Raw genomic sequence first — 21,465 nt, 5'->3', positions numbered from 1 at the left:
TGTCCAGCAAAACGTCTGAATATTTGAAAACCGGGAAAAGATTGTCTGGTACATGCTGTTGAATGTTCAGCAGTTCGTCTCTGGTAAAACTGACTGGAAAAAGATTACTAAACACAGGACAAACCAGACCGAGGCAGCCATCCACGGCACCATCATGATATAAAGGCTCCAGTGGTTACAGCAGAAAAAGGTGAAGGTTCTGGAGTGGCCATCACAGTCTCCTGACCTTAATATCATCGAGCCACTCTGGAGAGATCTCAAACGTGCGGTTCATGCAAGACAACCAAAGACTTTGCATGACCTGGAGGCATTTTGCCAAGACGAATGGGCAGCTATACCACCTGCAAGAATTTGGGGCCTCATAGACAGTTATTACAAAAGACTGCATGCTGTCATTGATGCTAAAGGGGGCAATACACAGTATTAAGAACTAAGGGTATGCAGACTTTTGAACAGGGGTCATTTCATTTTTTTCTTTGTTGCCATGTTTTGTTTTATGATTGTGCCATTCTGTTATAATCTACAGTTGAATATGAATCCCATAAGAAATAAAAGAAATGTGTTTTGCCTGCTCACTCATGTTTTCTTTAAAAATGGTACATATATTACCAATTCTCCAAGGGTATGCAAACTTTTGAGCACAACTGTACGTAACATATCTAACATAACATATAATATATATTTTCTAATATCATTCTAAAATAACATTAAATATAGCTGAAATTATTATTGCCACTAGTGAAAACCAAGTTTCAATTCAATTATTGATATCAGGAAAGGACATTTGCACTGATAACAATGTAATTATTGATATAAAAAATGATCCCTTTTACTTAGCTGATACAAAATTTGGAATTTCAATAAGCAATAAATTAATTACAGATATCTTTGTGTTTTGAACAGGAATGAATGACAGATGACTGTAAAATTCTACTAGTGGAAATGTAGTTACAGATATCAAAAATTATGTTTTTACTAGGTGAAATCCAATTTCTTTTTTTATTTTATATATCAAGAATTAATATTTTTTACGAGTTGAAACCTAATAACTGTTACAAAAAAAATAACATTTTCACTAGTAGTAAATCCATTGCTGATTTCAAGAATTAGCATTTTAACTTCATATCCTGCACATGATTAAATGTTGAAAGTAGGGCTGTAAATCACTTAAAACTTTTAATCAAATTAATTACACGACATGCTGATTAATTAAATTAAGTACAATTAATTGCATACATTATTATTTGCTGAGAAAGGCCCCCAAATAAAGATCATTCATATAAATAATGCATAATAATTCAAATATTTATAAATATAATATTTAGGGCCTATAACAAATATATAATACAGATTGAAATTCAGTTTAAAATAAACTGCATTATTGTGGCAGATGAATAAAGCATTGATTAGCCAATACAAAAATGGCTTTAAAGTCAATATATTGTTTGATTTATACTCATATCTTTGAACAAGTCTACAGTTGACAGCAATCTGTTTTGCACTGAGTTCGTCAATGTGTCCAGTTCTCACAGTATGCATTCTTGTGTTTCGTCTGTGCTATTTTTAATTGCCGCTCTATTCACATGTGCGTGCCTCAGATGGAAATGTTTGGAGCTATTGACTAGGAAACACAAGTCTTGTGTAGTCAGCATCAAATCTGGTCAACTTTGCTGTTTATTGTAGAAAAGAATCGGCCACTTAGACTGGAAGAGACCGACTAACTGACATGTAAAGTGAACAATCACAGTTCATTTAATTACATATAGTTGATGAGCAGTTCTTATTCTCTGGCTGCATTGCTTGTGAGGTTTGTTGAGGTGCGATGACACCTATTGATGTTGCTCGTAAAGCAGATGTACTTTAAGCTTGAAAAAGTTGGTGATTTTGCTTGCTGACATCACCTCTACAACCGTCTCATGTAAGTAATGATCACTGGAAGATCTCTCTGCCCACTTGCAGCTTGTATGATAGGAAAATCCGTACTTTTATTATAGGATTTATGTACACGTCAGGGGGCATGATTAACTGTGTTAATTTTATTTAACATGTTATTTGTTATATAGTTAATTACGCTAAATTACTGTGTTAAATCCACAGCCCTATATGAGGAGTTTGTGATGGTTCACTTTCGACTTCTTCGTTTTAATCAACCACAGCCATTTCTACATTTATGAATCACCAAGAGAAGTAATAATACATTTCAACATAATGAATTCAGCTAGATGCTACTGTTCACTTGCAAACTATGGATCATTATTGTAGTCGAGTACTCTATGCAACAAAAAAATGAGCAAAGCATGACACGAACGTGAAATTTATACTTTATTCACAAACGTTACAAAGAACGGTTTCAAAATAAGCTAACTTAAACTATGCTTTTCTTCTGGGAAAAAAAAATCAAATGAACAGTTTAGATAAATAATAATAAAAATATAAACAGAGATTTAATAATAACAGAAAAACAAAAATGTTTGCACTCACCCGGAGCTGACACAGAAACTAAAACTGATGACATTAAGGTAATACAGTATATAAACTCTGAGTCGACATGAAGGCCATCACATTTTTATCATTTCACATGTTATTATTCAAACAAACAGGTGGTGATAATTGTTTTTTATTAAATGTGCTTTGCCTGGATTAAGATATTTAACGCACAAACCGATCTGATCAGCTTCCGAGTTTCTCGTACCGCTTCACATTTCCTTTCCACCATATAAACAGATCCTCATCCGTTGGTTTGCATGACTCCAACAAGAACTAAATATCAACAGAGTCGGATTCAAACAGTCTTCTTCTCTCATCCAACATCTCGATGACACACATCCACAGCGCCCCCCAGTGGACTCGATTGTAACTGAGATTTGGTGAGAGATTCATCGAGAAAGTTCAGGATAATTCAGTGTTGCTCACAGTAGGCAAATGCGCAATAAAAATCAATTTGTGATATTCGAGTAGTGTCTTTAATAGTCGACTAGCTGGTGCAGAACAAGTACTCGATTAGTTGATTATTCGTGCACATCACTAATGCAAACACTAACAGTACATGACGACAAAGGGAGACTGTAGTTTTAAGACACAATTATATGATATAGTGTGTCCTAATACTGGCATACTGTCTACTAAATACTCAAAAGTATGTACTTCACTATCAGCAGCAAATTACTTCAACCCACAAACTCTTGTGTGTTCTGAAATGTGTCCTAGTGCAATTTATATCACAACACAACAATGTGCTGCTGCAAGGAATGATCTAGAGGACAATAGTGTGACCTGCTTTCTTCTTGGTCCAGCTGACACATTTGAAGACTCAATCACATATGTGTGTTCCTTGTCTTAGTGTGTAGTGTAAGTGTGTGAACTGGGACACAGCCAAACAGATGCTAAATGTTCAGGAGTGTTCACTCTCTGAGATGTCATCAGATCACTGATTGTGTCACACAATCAACATTTCTTCTGTTTCTTTTAGAGCGCCAACACAAAACTGCAGAGATTCACTGTAATGTCTGTTTATTGAAGTGTGATCAATTCAATCTAGTGTCATGTCTGTCTGTCTGTCTCTCCATCTCTGTCTGTCTATCATTCAACTTTTAAGCAAAAACACTTATTCACTATCATATTTTCAGCATGTTGTCCCTGACAAAAATCAAGAGTTCTGGGGCGCAAATTTGCCAGTAATTATTTTTCAAACTCTGTCTTCGTTGTTTGCATGTGAAAATAATGAGTGGAAAATTTGCAGAAAGTTTGCCATATATCTTGATTTTTGTTAGGGTTTTGTGTGATCAAACAGATGTTGTATGTATGTATAATGAAGACTTCTGATGAATAGGAGAAATATTTCACCTCAGTATGAGTTCAGAAAGCACACAGATATTTCAGGTCATTCGCTTCCTCTGACTCACAATTAGCTTAGAAAATGACTTTAATGGCTGTAATCATGTCATTTGAACACATTTACAAGAATCTGTTGCCAAGATACCCGTCTGTGTCTGCTGCTGTCATGATGAGAGACCAGAATCAGACTTGATCTGAGAAATAAAGTGGTTTATATACTGCTAGGGTGCGTTCACACTTGCTTTGTTTCAGTCGTCTCAGAGCAGTTAAGAAGAATTTGGATTTAAACGGGAACACGCATATTAACTGTACAGCACGCCGGATTCATTGTCATCATTTCGTGTAAATGTGGCCGATCATGCGCTGATGTTTTAGATTGCTTGCATTAAAAATGCATGGACAGTTTATGTTCAGTAAAAGCTCTTTTTGTACTGGAGAGGAAGTTTTGGTTGTGAAAGTTCCAGTATGTTTTAAGAGTACAATGAGTCCCTTAATTATGGGTGTGCAGCGAGGCCATTATCTGTACCTGTTCATATGACAGAATTATCTGTATCTGTATTCGGATAGAGTCGGGTGTGGGCGGGGCTTCAACTGGAAGTGCGTCAAAACTAAATGAAACACCCATTTTTAAGTGTTATTCTTACATTTATAGTTTCTATTAATAAAATATGCCTTTTCATAATAATAGCCTAATAATAATAATTATTATTATTATTATTATTATTATTATTTTTATACAACTATTATTTACAAAAACAAGACACTTTTCATGAATAATAATACAAATCTTCAAAAATGGATATTTTTGTTATCTTTTTCAACAAATGTGCTTCAACTTCAGAGAATATTGATCTTCAAACTAAATATTATTTATTCTACATTCTTTTTATATGATCTTTGTCATTTGTGCAACCCTGTTACCAAAATTTGGGAAATAAATCCATAAATGTGTGTGATTTACTTGATAAAAACGAAAACATTAAATGTTAAAAAAGGGTGACAAGTAACAGGGTTACAGATTTCAACAATGAATCTCAGGTGCTAGTTTGGGAACAAATGTAGGTCTATAGTTATTGATAAACATATACAGTATTTCCATACATTTAATACTGATATTTGTTTTCTTACGATATCTTTGGTAACAGGTGATGAATACATTTAACAGGACAATATGTGTATATTTAAATTGTAAAAATAGAACAATATTATTTATTTTTCTTCATGCTGTGCTCTGGAAAGTGTCCATATGATGTCACTTCCTAACTCTGTCACAATTTTAGGACATTTCGGTTTTTTTTGTAATAGGGTGAAAAGAGTCTCCATCCTTTAACAACATCTAAACATCTAAACAGAAGACCTTTAGCATGCATGTGCAGGAAATGACTTCAGTGACCCCTGATGATCAATATTACTGAGAAACACAATCAATGATTCTCACAAACGACCCTAACCTGCTGTGAGCATGTGCATGATCTACACTTCAAACACACAGTATATATCGATGTGTGTAAACAAGGACACATAAACGGGTGTGTTTCCAATTGAATATTCGCTTACTACATACTGAATACAGTTTAATGCCTCCTATTCTTTATAAATAGAATGTGAAGCAGTATGCACTGTGCAACAGTGTTATCAAAGACGACAGCTCGCTGCGGGCTAGACTTCACTCCTCACGCTCTTCACGCTTCAATATCTTTCAACACGCAACACGTCACTTATCTGCCTCTTTCACACATGTGTATTAATACTGTGAAACAGAGCGAAGGAAAAAAACATTCACCTGACAGTGACAGAAAGAAAGACAGAAAGTGAGCTGCCTGTGTAGGCAGTATTTTAAGGGATCAAAGTCACTCAAAGTTTTGGCTTTTTTGAGTTTAATAGCCAAGTGACACTTTTAACCAAAATGAGATAATGTTTTTTTCTCATGCTCTACTGCCAATAAAAACACTTAAGAGTCTTCTTCAAATAACCCTCTCAATTCAGCCAAAAATAAACAAATAACACAGTGACCTCACACTAATCTAACCCTAACATTAATCTAACCCTAATATAACCCTAACCTAACCATAACATTAATCTAACCCTAATATAACCCTAATCTAACCCTAACCCTAATATAACCCTATTTACCTGTTTTTGTCCACTTTGTGATAGTTTTATTTTATTTTATTTATTATTATGGAACCCAGTCAACTTGAATATTATATTATTGTTTTATAATATGTACTATTATTAATACAGTATATATTAATAACAGTAATATATTAAGCTTTTATTTTATATATCATATACTCAAGCTATTATTTTGGTGTGAAGAGTTTCTGGTTGTAGCACAGTTCACAACATCTGTATAATGTGCTCCTCACATCACCTTCTGCTCTGTCCACAAATATCCGTTGCCATGGGATATTTTATTTGTTTATTAACTTGTAGCAGCCAAACATATTTGGAATTATGCAAAAGTGAAATTAAAGTTAATTAAAATTAACAAAAAAAAAAATTATTATACACTTTAATTATCAACTTGAAAAACATTTAATATCCTCTTCAAACTAAAGACTACACGTGTCTTTGCTCTTGTACATATAAACACCAGTGGCGAATTCTCAAGGCCAGCAAAGCCTTCTCTGCTAATGCCAAATAAATAAATATGTTTCATCCTTTCATTCTCAAACACCTTTTTACCTCTGTATTTTTAATCGCTTTCCACTCTTAATTAATCTACAAACAAACAGAGAAAAACAAAAAGTTTATCCAGTCAGAATTGATTCCTCGATGCTTACAAGCAAAGTGCTACAACTGTTTCATAAATCACATGCCTGATGCTGAGCTCGTTAGCCGAAGCAGCGAGTGAGTCTGAGCTTCACCCCATCAGGCCTTCCGAATTTCCACAGAATCCCTCAACAGTGCAAATGAATGAGCAACTAAAGTCAGATTGTCAAATTCATTAGCCAATCAGATTGATTTATTTGTTATTGGTGGGTGTGATCTTTAGGATATGTCCCGGTCGAGACCTTCTAGCTGGCCTTGAGTGACACAATCACACTTTAAGTGATGTACGTAATTCAAGAGCAAAGAGCGTGAGATCAAGCTGTCTGACGAGTCGGCTGTCATCACTGCTGGTATTGCCATTGAGAAAGAGATCCTTATGGATTTAAAAACACGAGATGTTCTGCATGATTGTGCGATTGATTAATTAAACAGGAAAGGAGGACTGATTTTCACTTCAAGTAAATTGGTAAGTGCTTTTTGGATTGTTATAGCAACATCAGGAGTTTTCTAAGTGTAAATTAGGCTGCTTGAGCATTAAGTGTCGTTTCAAGTTCTGGCTTTTGTGCATGGACGTGTTTTTAAAATGTCAGTTGGTATTACTAGTTGACTGCCACGTAATGTATGATGGGCATACGGCATCTTATTCATTGTGAAACTGTGTTTTCTTAATGGCATGAATCACACTGAAGGCCTAGACTTAAATGCATGGCCCGCGGCTGATAAACACAAATATATAACATACAGAACATGATTATTTTCATATTGATTATTATTACATGTTAGCTCATAATGTTGTCTTATTGTAATCATTTTCTATATAAATCAATAGTATATTTTTTAAGGCATAAAAACATTGGTATTCCTTTACAGCAGTAAAAAAAAAAAAAAAGAAGAAGAAGAATAGCTAAATCTAGTCTTAACTATCTACGAAATACACTGAATTAAAATATTCATGCATTTATTAAATGTTTTTGGTGAGTTCATTATATAATATCATGTAATGTAATAACCTATTACACTTAGCCAAAAAAATAAAAGTATTTCATTATGCTCTCACAAATGTACTACTTTTTGAGAAACTGCTAACTTATTTAAAGCTGCACTATGTAAGGTTTGTTGAGTTAAAAATGAACAAATTGTCATTATTGATTAAGTAAATAAACAATCAGTGTTCAAAACAATGCTCATACCTTCCCCCGATTCATTTCAGTAAGTCTATAAAAATAATGTGTATTTTGAGCTGTCGGGTCGAATTTGGTGTGAAATCACTGGCTTATGTCGTTCCACTTTACATCATGACATCATGTCCGTAAACACATGAAAGTGCCGGCTGTCACGTGTTCTAGATGAGAACACTGTTCAGTTCAGTCACACTCACACAGTTCAGGACTACATCGCTGCAGTACAGATGGATGTTTACCTGTTAGAATGTTTGGGGAAGTTGTTTACCTGTTAGAATGTTTGGGGAAGTTGTTTACCTGTTAGAATGTTTGGGGAAGTTGTTTAACTGTTAGAATGTTTGGGGAAGTTGTTTACCTGTTAGAATGTTTGGGGAAGTTGTTTACCTGTTAGAAGTTGTTTACCTGTTAGAATGTTTGGGGAAGATGTTTACCTGTTAGAAGTTGTTTACCTGTTAGAATGTTTGGGGAAGTTGTTTACCTGTTAGAATGTTTGGGGAAGTTGTTTACCTGTTAGAAATTGTTTACCTGTTAGAATGTTTGGGGAAGTTGTTTACCTGTTAGAATGTTTGGGGAAGTTGTTTACCTGTTAGAAGTTGTTTACCTGTTAGAATGTTTGGGGAAGTTGTTTACCTGTTAGAAGTTGTTTACCTGTTAGAATGTTTGGGGAAGTTGTTTACCTGTTAGAATGTTTGGGGAAGTTGTTTACCTGTTAGAATGTTTGGGGAAGTTGTTTAACTGTTAGAATGTTTGGGGAAGTTGTTTACCTGTTAGAATGTTTGGGGAAGTTGTTTACCTGTTAGAAGTTGTTTACCTGTTAGAATGTTTGGGGAAGATGTTTACCTGTTAGAAGTTGTTTACCTGTTAGAATGTTTGGGGAAGTTGTTTACCTGTTAGAATGTTTGGGGAAGTTGTTTACCTGTTAGAAATTGTTTACCTGTTAGAATGTTTGGGGAAGTTGTTTACCTGTTAGAATGTTTGGGGAAGTTGTTTACCTGTTAGAAGTTGTTTACCTGTTAGAATGTTTGGGGAAGTTGTTTACCTGTTAGAAGTTGTTTACCTGTTAGAATGTTTGGGGAAGTTGTTTACCTGTTAGAATGTTTGGGGAAGTTGTTTACCTGTTAGAATGTTTGGGGAAGTTGTTTACCTGTTAGAAGTTGTTTACCTGTTAGAATGTTTGGGGAAGTTGTTTACCTGTTAGAAGTTGTTTACCTGTTAGAATGTTTGGGGAAGTTGTTTACCTGTTAGAATGTTTGGGGAAGTTGTTTACCTGTTAGAATGTTTGGGGAAGTTGTTTACCTGTTAGAAGTTGTTTACCTGTTAGAATGTTTGGGGAAGTTGTTTACCTGTTAGAAGTTGTTTACCTGTTAGAATGTTTGGGGAAGTTGTTTACCTGTTAGAAGTTGTTTACCTGTTAGAATGTTTGGGGAAGTTGTTTACCTGTTAGAATGTTTGGGGAAGTTGTTTACCTGTTAGAAGTTGTTTACCTGTTAGAATGTTTGGGGAAGTTGTTTACCTGTTAGAATGTTTGGGGAAGTTGTTTACCTGTTAGAATGTTTGGATACAGTATGTTGTCTGGTAGGGGTCATGCGTTTATGAATCGAACATTACTCGTGTGTTTACCAATCACGATCCGTTGTCAGGGGAAGTTACTGTGCATGTTTACTAATACATATGACTTCTGAAATGGACTTCATAATATTTTCATGTTTAATAAAGTATATTTTATCCTCATTATTGCTCGTTTTATGTTTTTAGTTTACAGTGTTTGTCTTTTGACAAAAATTGTCCTTTAAAAATAGTCAATATTTCATTATATTCATACATTTTAGCCAGTTTTACAAAAATGATGAAAATAATGTCTTTTATTTGATGATGACGTGCAAAATGGACAAAAGTGTCAAACTGTAACAGACCAAACTTTAATGAAATATTCAAGTATTTAGAAAAATACGCTTGAATAATGATATTAAAATATACTTGTAACTGGTGGTGATTCAGGAGAGTCCCCTGTTCTCTATGTAAGAGATTAGAGTGTAGTTTATCTTCATCAAAGCAAGTAATATTTCATTTTTAAATGTTTAATTGTATAACATAATTATGTCAACATGAAAATAGCACGTTATAACTCAGAAGAAGAGCAGTGTTGAAACACGACTCACGTAAAGTGTTCTTCTGCAAACAGCTTGCAATTTTAAGTTTCAACCACAGATGATGCTAAAGAACACAAAGTTACGTAGTGCAGCTTTAACTTATTACATTATCTCCAATTATTACATTATAAGTTGCTCCAATCCACTTTTATGATTCCACGACTTCTCAGAGCGTGCTGAATTACGACAGTCAGAAGAGAGAAAGAGGACAAATTTACTGCTGGATCAGACAACTCATCGCAGGATTTATAACGACAAAAAGAATGATGTTATAAAGTTACATTAAATTATTAAAAAGTTAGATTTCCACTGCTAAACACGGCGTAAACGCGTCATCACAGTCCATACAACATTATAACCTATTCTCCTCGGTCACACGTCTCAGCCAATCACAGCACACAAACCAATATCACAATAAAGGCAATTAGTGAATTATAGAACTACTGCAGTTATATTTATTAGTTGAGTGTTGTGTATTAGTTTTAAAGGCTGCTGTATTTTAGTTGTGTATTGTGCTTAGACAACATCAAGGTGTTAGAACAGAAGTGAGTCAAACATAATTTACACACTCGCAACTCCATTGTGTTTCATGTGTCAAATGTCTCTCAGTGTGTGTTTGTAAAGCTTTCTCACACACACATACACAAACACAAAAACACTAACACTAACACACACAAACACAGACACGTGCGCACACACACAAACACACTCACAAACACACACGCGTGCACACACAAACACAAACACACACTCACACACACAAACACACGCGCGCACACGCACACAAACAAACACACACACACACAAACATCATTAACTCATTAATATGCATGAATATCAAACACTCTCTGATCATTATTATAATGAATATGCAAATGATCAGTGAGACGCATGCAGCTCTTTAATGCGCATTTATTTCTGCAGTTTATCACACAAGCATGCAGGTCACCAGCTGCAGCGTTGTCATGGAAACCACAGCATGACAACTGATCTCAAACCAGACACATCCATCATCCATCCAAGTCCATAAGTCCTACACAAACCAAAGCTTCCTAACTTTAATAAACTAAACACCTTTTAGTTAGTCTTGATTAATGTCCCATCGCAAGTTTCAGTCATGATGTCAGTATTGTTTCTAATGGGTTTGACAATAACAGTTCTCAACATTAATTACACATTTGTCTGTAAACTCACGTGTAATTAATGGGACTGTAATCCTCATACAGACACTTCTGTTTCTCAAGAACAAAATGCTTTCAAAATTCACGTTTGAGGTTTGACTGCGTGTAATTCATATTCAGCCTCTTAAAATCATCAACACATGCTGACACACACTAATAAAACACACATTAGTATCTGAGCAAATGAAGTATCTGTGATAGTCAAAAAACACAATAAGATGAGCTCCTGGACAACAGACGTATCAGCCGGAGTATGAATCATTATTTGATTTTAAAGTTCACGTTAGTTTGGAGCGAATTAAAATGGCAATTAAACCTCCTATGGTATTCCTCATCTGAGCAGTACAACACTTCGTAACTTTTCCTCAATTTGCAATCTGAACATAAAAAAGATAATTGGGCTTGATTTGACACACACACACACACTCTCACACACACATTCTCACATACTCACACACTCACACACACACTCTCTCACACACTTGGTAACTTTTCCTCAGTCTGCAATGTAAACATATAAAAGATAATTGGGCTTGATTTCACATACACACACTCACACACACACACACACAAACAGACACACACACTCTCACACACTCTCTCACACACACACACACACTCACACACACACTTGGTAACTTTTCCTCAATTTGCAATCTGAACATATAAAAGATAATTGGGCTTGATTTCACATACACACACACACACACACACACACACAAACAGACACACGCACTCTCACACACACAAACACACACACTCACACACTCACACACACACACACACACACACACACACACACACACAAACAGACACACACACAAACAGACACACGCACTCTCACACACACAAACACACACACACTCTCACACACTCACAAACACACACACACTTACACACACACTCACACACTCACACACACACTTACACACACTCACACACACACATTTGGTAACTTTTCCTCAATTTGCAATCTGAACATATAAAAGATAATTGGGCTTGATTTGACACACACACACACACATACACCCACTCACACACAAAAACACACACAAACATGAACTGGTGAGACTGGTGAGATTTTAATTATTATTTTTTTTTTTTACATTTGTCAATAAATCAATCAATCAATCATAATGCTAAAAACACACAGAAATGAAGGATTGAGATGATAACACTCACACACACACGCTGTCTCTCTCACACACACACGTTTTGCAAAATATTTTTTTTTACTTTAGAAAGTTTGAAATTGCAAAATGTTTATTCTGTGTCTTCTCTTTGTAACACCATGGTCAGGTTTGATTGCAAAGATAATGACATTAACTGCAAAAACTGACACTTCAAATCAATGTGTATTTGGGTGTGTGTGTGAGTGTTTGTGTGTGTGAGTGTGTTTGTGTGTGTGTATGTGTGTGTTAGTGTTTGTGTGTGCATGTGTGGGTGTGTGTGTGTATTTGGGTGTGTCTGTGCATGTGTGTGTATATTTGTGTGCGTGTGTGTGTGTGTCTGTGTGATTTGGGTGTGTGTCTGTGGATGTGTGTGTTTATCTGGGTGTGTGTGTGTGTGTGTGTCTGTGTATTTGTGTGTATGTCTGAGTGTGTATTTGTGTGTGTGTTAGTGTCTGTGTGTGCATGTGTATGTGTTTGTGTATATTAGTGTTTGTGTATATGTGTGTGTGTGTGTGTGAGTATCTATTTGGGTCTGTGTATGTGTGTGCATGTGTGTGTGTGTGTGAGTGTGTGTGATGTATACTGGACACAGAAATAAGACTTCTCAAAATCACAAGCTTCAATCTGATTGGCTGATTTTACGTATTTTTTTCACACTGATTATTGCAGTATCAACAAGTTTAGATAAACCCACCCATAAATGTCACAAATAAAAAAAATAAAAATTAAAAAAAGAAACTGTGATTGATCACAACACAGGCCTCCCGCAGATCCTTAAAAAGTTTTAAATTCAGTTTTATAAAATTTAAGTTCATAAAATGTCTTAAATATTGTATATGGTATAACAAAAGTCTTAAAATCTTTTAAAGAGGAAATACAGGAATCGCAATAGAGTGAATGTTTTATATCTGGTGGTGGTGTAGTGGACTAAAGCACTGAACTGATAAGCAGAAGGTTGCTGGTTCAATCCCCACAGACACCACCATTGTGTCCTTGAGCAAGACACTTAACTCCAGGTTGCTCCAGGGGGATTGTCCCTGTAATAAGTCACTGTAAGTCACTTTGGATAAAAGCGTCTGCCAAATGCATAAATGTAAATATCTGTTTGTTTGAGCAGCTGAAAGCAGACATTTCAAAATAAGAGTCCTCTGTGTATTTGGGGCTTGTTTAAAGTCCCTTGTTATGCATTATTTATTTATTTTTTATTTTTTTTTTACACCTATTGGCTGAATAATCAGTTATCTCATTTCTTCAAACACTTTATTATCATATCAGCAAGATATCAGTCGACCTCTAATTTATATGTGTTGATATATTGGCACATTAACCAATTTGAATATGATCAATGATTAAATATAAATCTTTCATGAATTCATGAAAAACTGCATGAAGGAAACATGTATTGAGTATTTTAAATGTGCAGATACCCTGTTTACTCTGATGAGGTTTTGTTTAATAAGTCAAAGAATCTGTTTAGTTTGAGATTGTGTGACATTCTTCTTCTTATTAAGTTATTGGTTATTTGTTTAAGTCTTAAAAAAGGTCTTAAATTGTATTTATCAAATGTGCAGCAACTCTATTACATGTCTGTCAGAAGTGGGTGTTTCTTAATCACAATAAAATTCTGACAATACGAGAGACCCACACAACTGCAGCCAATCATGGCACACTTCAGCTGAGGGGTCAAGGGTCATCAGCTTTCATCAAACCCCTGTCTGCAATTGAGCAACAGTTGCCATGTCAACCGCTGTGAGCAGCAGTGAGGTCACGACTCGACGCTTCTCCAACATCGCAACAAACACACAAACCACACAAAAGCAGAGAGAAAGTCACATACACACACTGGTTGATTATCATTAATCTAGTGAGCTCCCTTCTAAGGCCACACCCTCACTAATATGTTTTTGTCTCTCATCCACACTAGAATTATAATTTATAGATCCACAGTGTCAACAAATTGGTATAAATTTTACCGATGTGTAAGTCATGTATTAAGATGACATCTTAAACAAAAATCTCCCACTGGACGAGTGGTTCATGAGCAGAAGATTTTTTTTTACATTTTTTTTTTTTTTTTTTAAATGTGAAGTATTGAGAACGATAATGGCAGTACATGAGGCGATGTTGTTTCCTACAAGAATAAATTACACGTCTCTGTCTCAAACAGGGAAGCAGGACTGACATTTTAAATATGGCACATTTAACCACTAGTTGCTTAGCAACCATGTATCCTATCAATCCCACAATTATACAGAAATGCAATTAGCCACAGATCCTTCATGCCTGTAAAGTGTGTTGAGTTTTTAATCCAGAGATTAAAAGTTACAGCTGTTCAAAATGAGAAATAAATAATCATTTACAATAAGTAGCATTCATTTACATCAGTTAACATACACTAACAATGAACAGCATTTATTAATCTTGGCTAATGTTAATTACAACATACATTAATATTATATATATATTTTTTTACATTTAAAGTTGTATATGTTAACATTAATAAGAACTAATGAACAATTGTTTCAGCATCACACACAACCACACACACACACACACACACACAACCACACACACACACACACACACACACAGACACACACACAACCACAACACACACAGACACACAACCACACACACAAACAAACACACACACACACACAACCACACACAAACACACAACCACAACCACAACACACACAGACACACAACCACAACACACACACACACACAACCACACACACACACACACACACACACAACCACACAACCACACACACACACACACACCACACACACCACACACACAAACACACCACACACACACACACAACCACACACACACACAACCACACACACACAACCACAACACACACAACCACAACACACACAACCACAACACACATACAAACACACACACACACACACACACCTTATTTTTAAGAAGAAATGTAAGAAATGTCAAAATATTGATAACTAAATGTTCTGCATTTTCGCTTGTGACTTCACAATATGTTATTATATTATCTTTCAAATGAGTCCACACACAAGATAATCAGATGCATAGATCATCAGATAATCCACATGAAGCACAATGTTACATATGACCACCAGGAGATGGCGCCAAATACATGACACATATATATATATTTTTTTTTACATTTAAAGTTGTATATGTTAACATTAATAAGAACTAATGAACAATTGTTTCAGCATCACACACAACCACACACACACACACACACACACACAACCACACACACACACACACACACACACACAGACACACACACTACCACAACACACACAGACACACAACCACACACACAAACAAACACACACACACACACAACCACACACAAACACACAACCACAACACACACAGACACACACACAACCACAACACACACAGACACACAACCACACACACAAACACACACACACACAACCACACAACCACACACACACACACAACCACACAACCACACACACAAACACACCACACACACACACACAACCACACACACACACAACCACACACACACACAACCACACACACACACAACCACACACACACACAACCACACACACACAACCACAACACACATACAAACACACACACACACACACACACACACCTTATTTTTAAGAAGAAATGTAAGAAATGTCAAAATATTGATAACTAAATGTTCTGCATTTTCGCTTGTGACTTCACAATATGTTATTATATTATCTTTCAAATGAGTCCACACACAAGATAATCAGATGCATAGATCATCAGATAATCCACATGAAGCACAATGTTACATATGACCACCAGGAGATGGCGCCAAATACATGACACAGACTCAATGATGACTCAAATGACACAGAATGAAACTCATTCTGTGAAATCTCATTACTAAAATCATGTCTGCATGCTATGCAAACCTTTAGTCATTGTTGTGTTTGCATGTGTAATTAGTTCTTATGTACAATTATTATGTTTTATTTGTTTGGAGATGTTTTTGGACACTATGATAAATTATATTTGTAATGTTATAACTTTTGATTGCTTTGTCGTATCAACACCAAAATTGTTCTCAGGTACAGTTGGCATGATTGGGAACAAAAGAAAAGTATTTTTTGGAGCCACATTATTTATATCCAGAGAGATATAATACATATGTAAAAATAAGAAAAAAGTACCTTTTTTTTTTTTTGCAGTTTCTTAGGCTGAGAGTCTCAGAATTTATCATAATCGATATCATTAAAAAAAATTGAAAGGTTTTCTCTACAGTGATACCAAACACTTGACCCTCCTTGTTTTTTGTTTGTTTTTTGTCGAGTTATAAGCTTTTAATTTTGGGTATGCCACTGAAACAGGAAATATTTAAAAACACCATCAGAGCTTAAACGGACAAGTCACAGAATCACTGACAACAAATATATTCAGCACTTTATTTTCACTATCTGATCATATTGTATCATTGGGTCATTAAATATTGTAAGTGACGATCATGGTTACGTGCAGACACATTATCACTGAAACATCGAAATTAACCAGGAAGAGTCTCATCAGACAGATATAACAAAGCCAAAAAAGTGTGACTACAGAAAACATGTTTAATTTGTATTAAATATTCATGAACACAACCCTTTAATTGAAATGAACTGAGCAAGAATAAGACAAAAGCTGAACTAAATACAAGACATGACACACTTGTATTCTCATTTCTTTAAATATTCATAAGGGACACTTGAGTTGAGTTCAGTTCTGTGAATCAGACAAACATCACATGATCTATAGTCATAAAAGAATACAAATCAGCAATATTCTCTTCTGACCCGGCCCATTTAGGACAATCAGAACTAATCCATTATCTATCCATGGTCTGGTTTAGTTGATCCACCCTAATCTGTGATAACTCCCAACTTTAATCTCATATCTGCAGAGAACATCAACCTTCCATATAATGGCCAAGAGAGGATGAAAAAACCAAGATCTTCCAACTGTCATGAAGTTTAATCCTGAATATTCCAGAGGGGGAAGATCATTGGCTGGAATAGGACAGATAAAATCAGTCTGTCAGGAGGACACAAATCGAATCAAACATCTCCTGCACACAAACAAACACTTCATAAACTCGCAGAACCATTCAATTACTTCAAAACACAATTACTGATTCATTTGGGGCAAATCTCATTCTTTCTTTACTACACGTAAAACAGCATCTGCAGTCGGGACAATCACAGTGCAGTGAACAAACATGACAGTGTTAGAGGAAAACGAGGTCATTCTGTTCTCAGATCATCCATTTACAGGCGTTCTCTCTCAGCGGGCAAACGGCTCAGTGTTCTTCTGTACGGTTCCTCCCCGCGGGCACCACAGACGCTCGTCTCATCAATCTAACGACACCTTTCTACGACCCGGTCAGAGCCGCTTATTAGACAAAACCCCTAAATCTAGGCCATCCAACACTGAGACCGACTGCCAGGCCACAAATCTAGGTTGTTCAACAATTAACCATCCACCTGAAGAATGACTGCTTGAGGAGGACGTCTGAGAAGATCCTCAACTGTAAGAAACATCTGAAGAACCCAAACTACACTCAATAAAAGACTGTTTACAAGGAAAATGGGAAAGATCATTCCCATTAAGGAACAACCAGCTGAATTTAAACACTTGTTAGTCCTGGATCTGTTAAAGCTGCTGGACAAGCATGATCTTTCTAGGTGTTTTCTAGTTTATTACTGTATATTCAGTATAAATGTATGTTTAATGTTGTCACCCTCTTTGTTTAACTGTTACGAAAGTGAACCATGCTTTTACTATAGTAATATTGCCTTATGGAGTTTTGTGTTCCTTGTCACAGTCGCCTTCATCTTGCTCAATGGGGTTCTAAATACAATTATTATTTAATTATTTGTTTTTATACACAATTTACAATCATATTTAATCAAATTACACAACGATGACTCTTAAGACTTTATAGATATTACAGTTTCATTGTTTGTAAAGCTGCTTTGAAATGATGTGTGTTGTAAAAGGCTAGTGACCATGACTGTTGTGATCATGACTGTAGTGACCACGACTGTAGTGACCACGACTGTAGTGACCACGACTGTGATCTGTAGTGACCACAACTGTAGTGACCATGACTGTGATCTGTAGTGACCACGAATGTAGTGACCATGACTGTAATGATCACAACTGTAGTGACCATGACTGTAGTGACCATGACTGTGATCTGTAGTGACCACGATTGTAGTGACCATGACTGTAGTGACCATGACTGTGATCTGTAGTGACCATGACTGTAGTGACCATGACTGTGATCTGTAGTGACCACGACTGTAGTGACCATGACTGTGATCTGTTGTGACCACGACTGTAGTGACCATGACTGTAGTGACCATGACTGTGATCTGTAGTGACCATGACTGTGATCTGTAGTGACCACGAATGTAGTGACCACGACTGTAGTGACCATGACTGTGATCTGTAGTGACCATGACTGTAGTGATCATGACTGTGATCTGTAGTGACCACGACTGTAGTGATCATGACTGTGATCTGTAGTGACCACGAATGTAGTGACCATGACTGTAATGATCACAACTGTAGTGACCATGACTGTGATCTGTAGTGACCACGACTGTAGCGACCATGACTGTAATGATCACAACTGTAGTGACCATGACTGTAGTGACCATGACTGTGATCTGTAGTGACCACGACTGTAGTGACCACGACTGAAGTGATCACAACTGTAGTGACCATGACTGTAGTGACCACGACCGTAGTGACCACGACTGTGATCTGTAGTGACCATGACTGTAGTGATCATGACTGTAGTGATCACAACTGTGATCTGTAGTGACCACGAATGTAGTGACCACGACTGTAGTGACCACGACTGTGATCTGTAGTGACCACAACTGTATTGACCACGACTGTAGTGACCATGACTGTGATCTGTAGTGACCACGAATGTAGTGACCATGACTGTAATGATCACAACTGTAGTGACCATGACTGTAGTGACCATGACTGTGATCTGTAGTGACCACGACTGTAGCGACCATGACTGTAGTGACCATGACTGTAATGATCACAACTGTAGTGACCATGACTGTAGTGACCATGACTGTGATCTGTAGTGACCACGACTGTAGTGACCACGACTGTAGTGACCATGACTGAAGTGATCACAACTGTAGTGACCATGACTGTAGTGACCACGACCGTAGTGACCACGACTGTGATCTGTAGTGACCATGACTGTAGTGATCATGACTTTGATCTGTAGTGACCACGAATGTAGTGACCATGACTGTAATGATCACAACTGTAGTGACCATGACTGTAGTGACCATGACTGTGATCTGTAGTGACCACGACTGTAGTGACCATGACTGTAATGATCACAACTGTAGTGACCATGACTGTAGTGACCATGACTGTGATCTGTAGTGACCACGACTGTAGTGACCATGACTGTAGTGACCATGACTGTGATCTGTAGTGACCACAACTGTATTGACCACGACTGTAGTGACCATGACTGTAGTGACCACGACTGAAGTGACCACGACTGAAGTGACCACGACTGTGATCTGAAGTGACCACGACTGTAGTGACCATGACTGAAGTGATCACAACTGTAGTGACCATGACTGTAGTGACCACGACCGTAGTGACCACGACTGTGATCTGTAGTGAACATGACTGTAGTGACCATGACTGTAGTGATCACAACTGTAGTGAGTGAGAATTCTCTACTCTCAACAAACTGAACAAACTCTGTCCAAACACACAACGCATGTGTAAAACAATCGGGCACTACGCTGGAGAGGAGATAAAGATCTTTGGATATGTTATCAAAGAGTATATAAAAGATCTCCGGCATCACCTGCAGGGACCACGGGGGTCCTTCGGCTGATTGTGATGTCACACTGTTCTTTTGGCAACAGCAAATCCTTTATCTGCAGCTGTATGATTCCTTCTGCAGCAGCATACCACCATCCTTCATTGGAGATTTTAGCAGATAACAAGATCAGTTTCATATTTGTTTTTCTAGAAGAGAATTCAAGCTTTTAAATGTATCTTTACATAGCTGTGTTAATCCTGCTCTGTACCTGCACAATCAGTTATAAGCGAACAGAATTGTTTTATGATTTGTTTTAAACACTTGAACGCAGTGCCGCTTGAAACCAGACAAGGGCTGGGTTCGGAATTGCATACTACCGTACTCCCATGCTATTTCTGCCATTGACACCTACGGCAGAGGTGGTGGGGGTGGTGTGCCATAACTCTGCATAAATCTCCCTACTCTTCAAACTCAGCCTCGGTGTAAGTTTTCTACGCTGGTTTTGCATAAATGATGGCAGATTCAGAGTAGCTTTAAACTTCATATAAGCATATTTGATTTTATTTGTTAAAGCATAATGGCCATCATCAGTTGTTGCAACATAATTGATGTATAAATGCATACATGCCCACTGAATATAATGAATCTGTTTGAAAATGTACCTGAATGTATTTTGATCAGTGGTTCTCCACACTTTTACTTCAAGGCCCCCCACTGTCAGAGAAAATATACAAAGGCCTTTAATGTAGGGTATTTTATTATTATAAGATAGTTCCTCTATTTCTACTGTAATAATGACAAGCCTGTTTCAAGTTTTAATCAAAGAAACTACTATCGACAATAGATTAAACTATTAATCATTATAATTTGTACTCCAGAATGTCTAGAACTGTATATTCTTCATTAAAATCAAGATTCTGAAGGGAGTATTATTTTGAGCATTTTCAGTAAGTGATATAATGTAATAAATATTTAAATCATAATAATCTTTCTTATCTAAATTTAAAGATCTTGAGGCCCCTGGAAGTGTGCCGAGGTCCCTTAGTGGGTCCCCACCCCCTGTTGAGAACCACTGTTTTAGATGCAGCTTCTATTCCACCATTTCAGTGTCGGTCTAGAGCAGACCTGGGCAACTTACGGTTTGATGTGGCCCGTGGCTCATTTATCCTAAAAGTCTTTTTATTTTTTTATTGGATTTCAGTTATATTGCATTGGGACCTAACACGCCGCCTCAAGCGTTTAACATGATCAGGGTTGCCAGATAAGAGACGCAACACCTCCAATTTGAGATTTATACTTGCGCAAATTGGGAAATGTTCCGC

At 36.6% G+C, this 21,465-nt stretch overlaps 1 long non-coding RNA gene across 5 annotated transcripts; it reads right to left on the bottom strand.

Moving 5' to 3' along the window:
- Positions 1-8,314: 8,314 nt before the first annotated feature.
- On the bottom strand, positions 8,315-9,611 carry LOC127411355 (uncharacterized). 5 transcript variants are annotated; one of them, XR_007892258.1, is made up of 3 exons: positions 9,134-9,611; positions 8,754-9,057; positions 8,315-8,496 (listed from the first exon to the last, which is right to left on the bottom strand). It is a non-coding gene; the product is annotated as an uncharacterized LOC127411355 (long non-coding RNA). The 5 variants fall into 5 exon arrangements; XR_007892259.1 differs by having other exon boundaries at positions 8,754-9,180; positions 9,304-9,611; XR_007892257.1 differs by having other exon boundaries at positions 8,754-9,256; positions 9,333-9,611.
- Positions 9,612-21,465: the final 11,854 nt, after the last annotated feature.

This window comes from Myxocyprinus asiaticus, chromosome 2, assembly GCF_019703515.2.
Source record: "Myxocyprinus asiaticus isolate MX2 ecotype Aquarium Trade chromosome 2, UBuf_Myxa_2, whole genome shotgun sequence".
Lineage (NCBI taxonomy): Eukaryota > Metazoa > Chordata > Actinopteri > Cypriniformes > Catostomidae > Myxocyprinus > Myxocyprinus asiaticus.
This window is presented reverse-complemented; position numbering and strand designations above follow the sequence as displayed.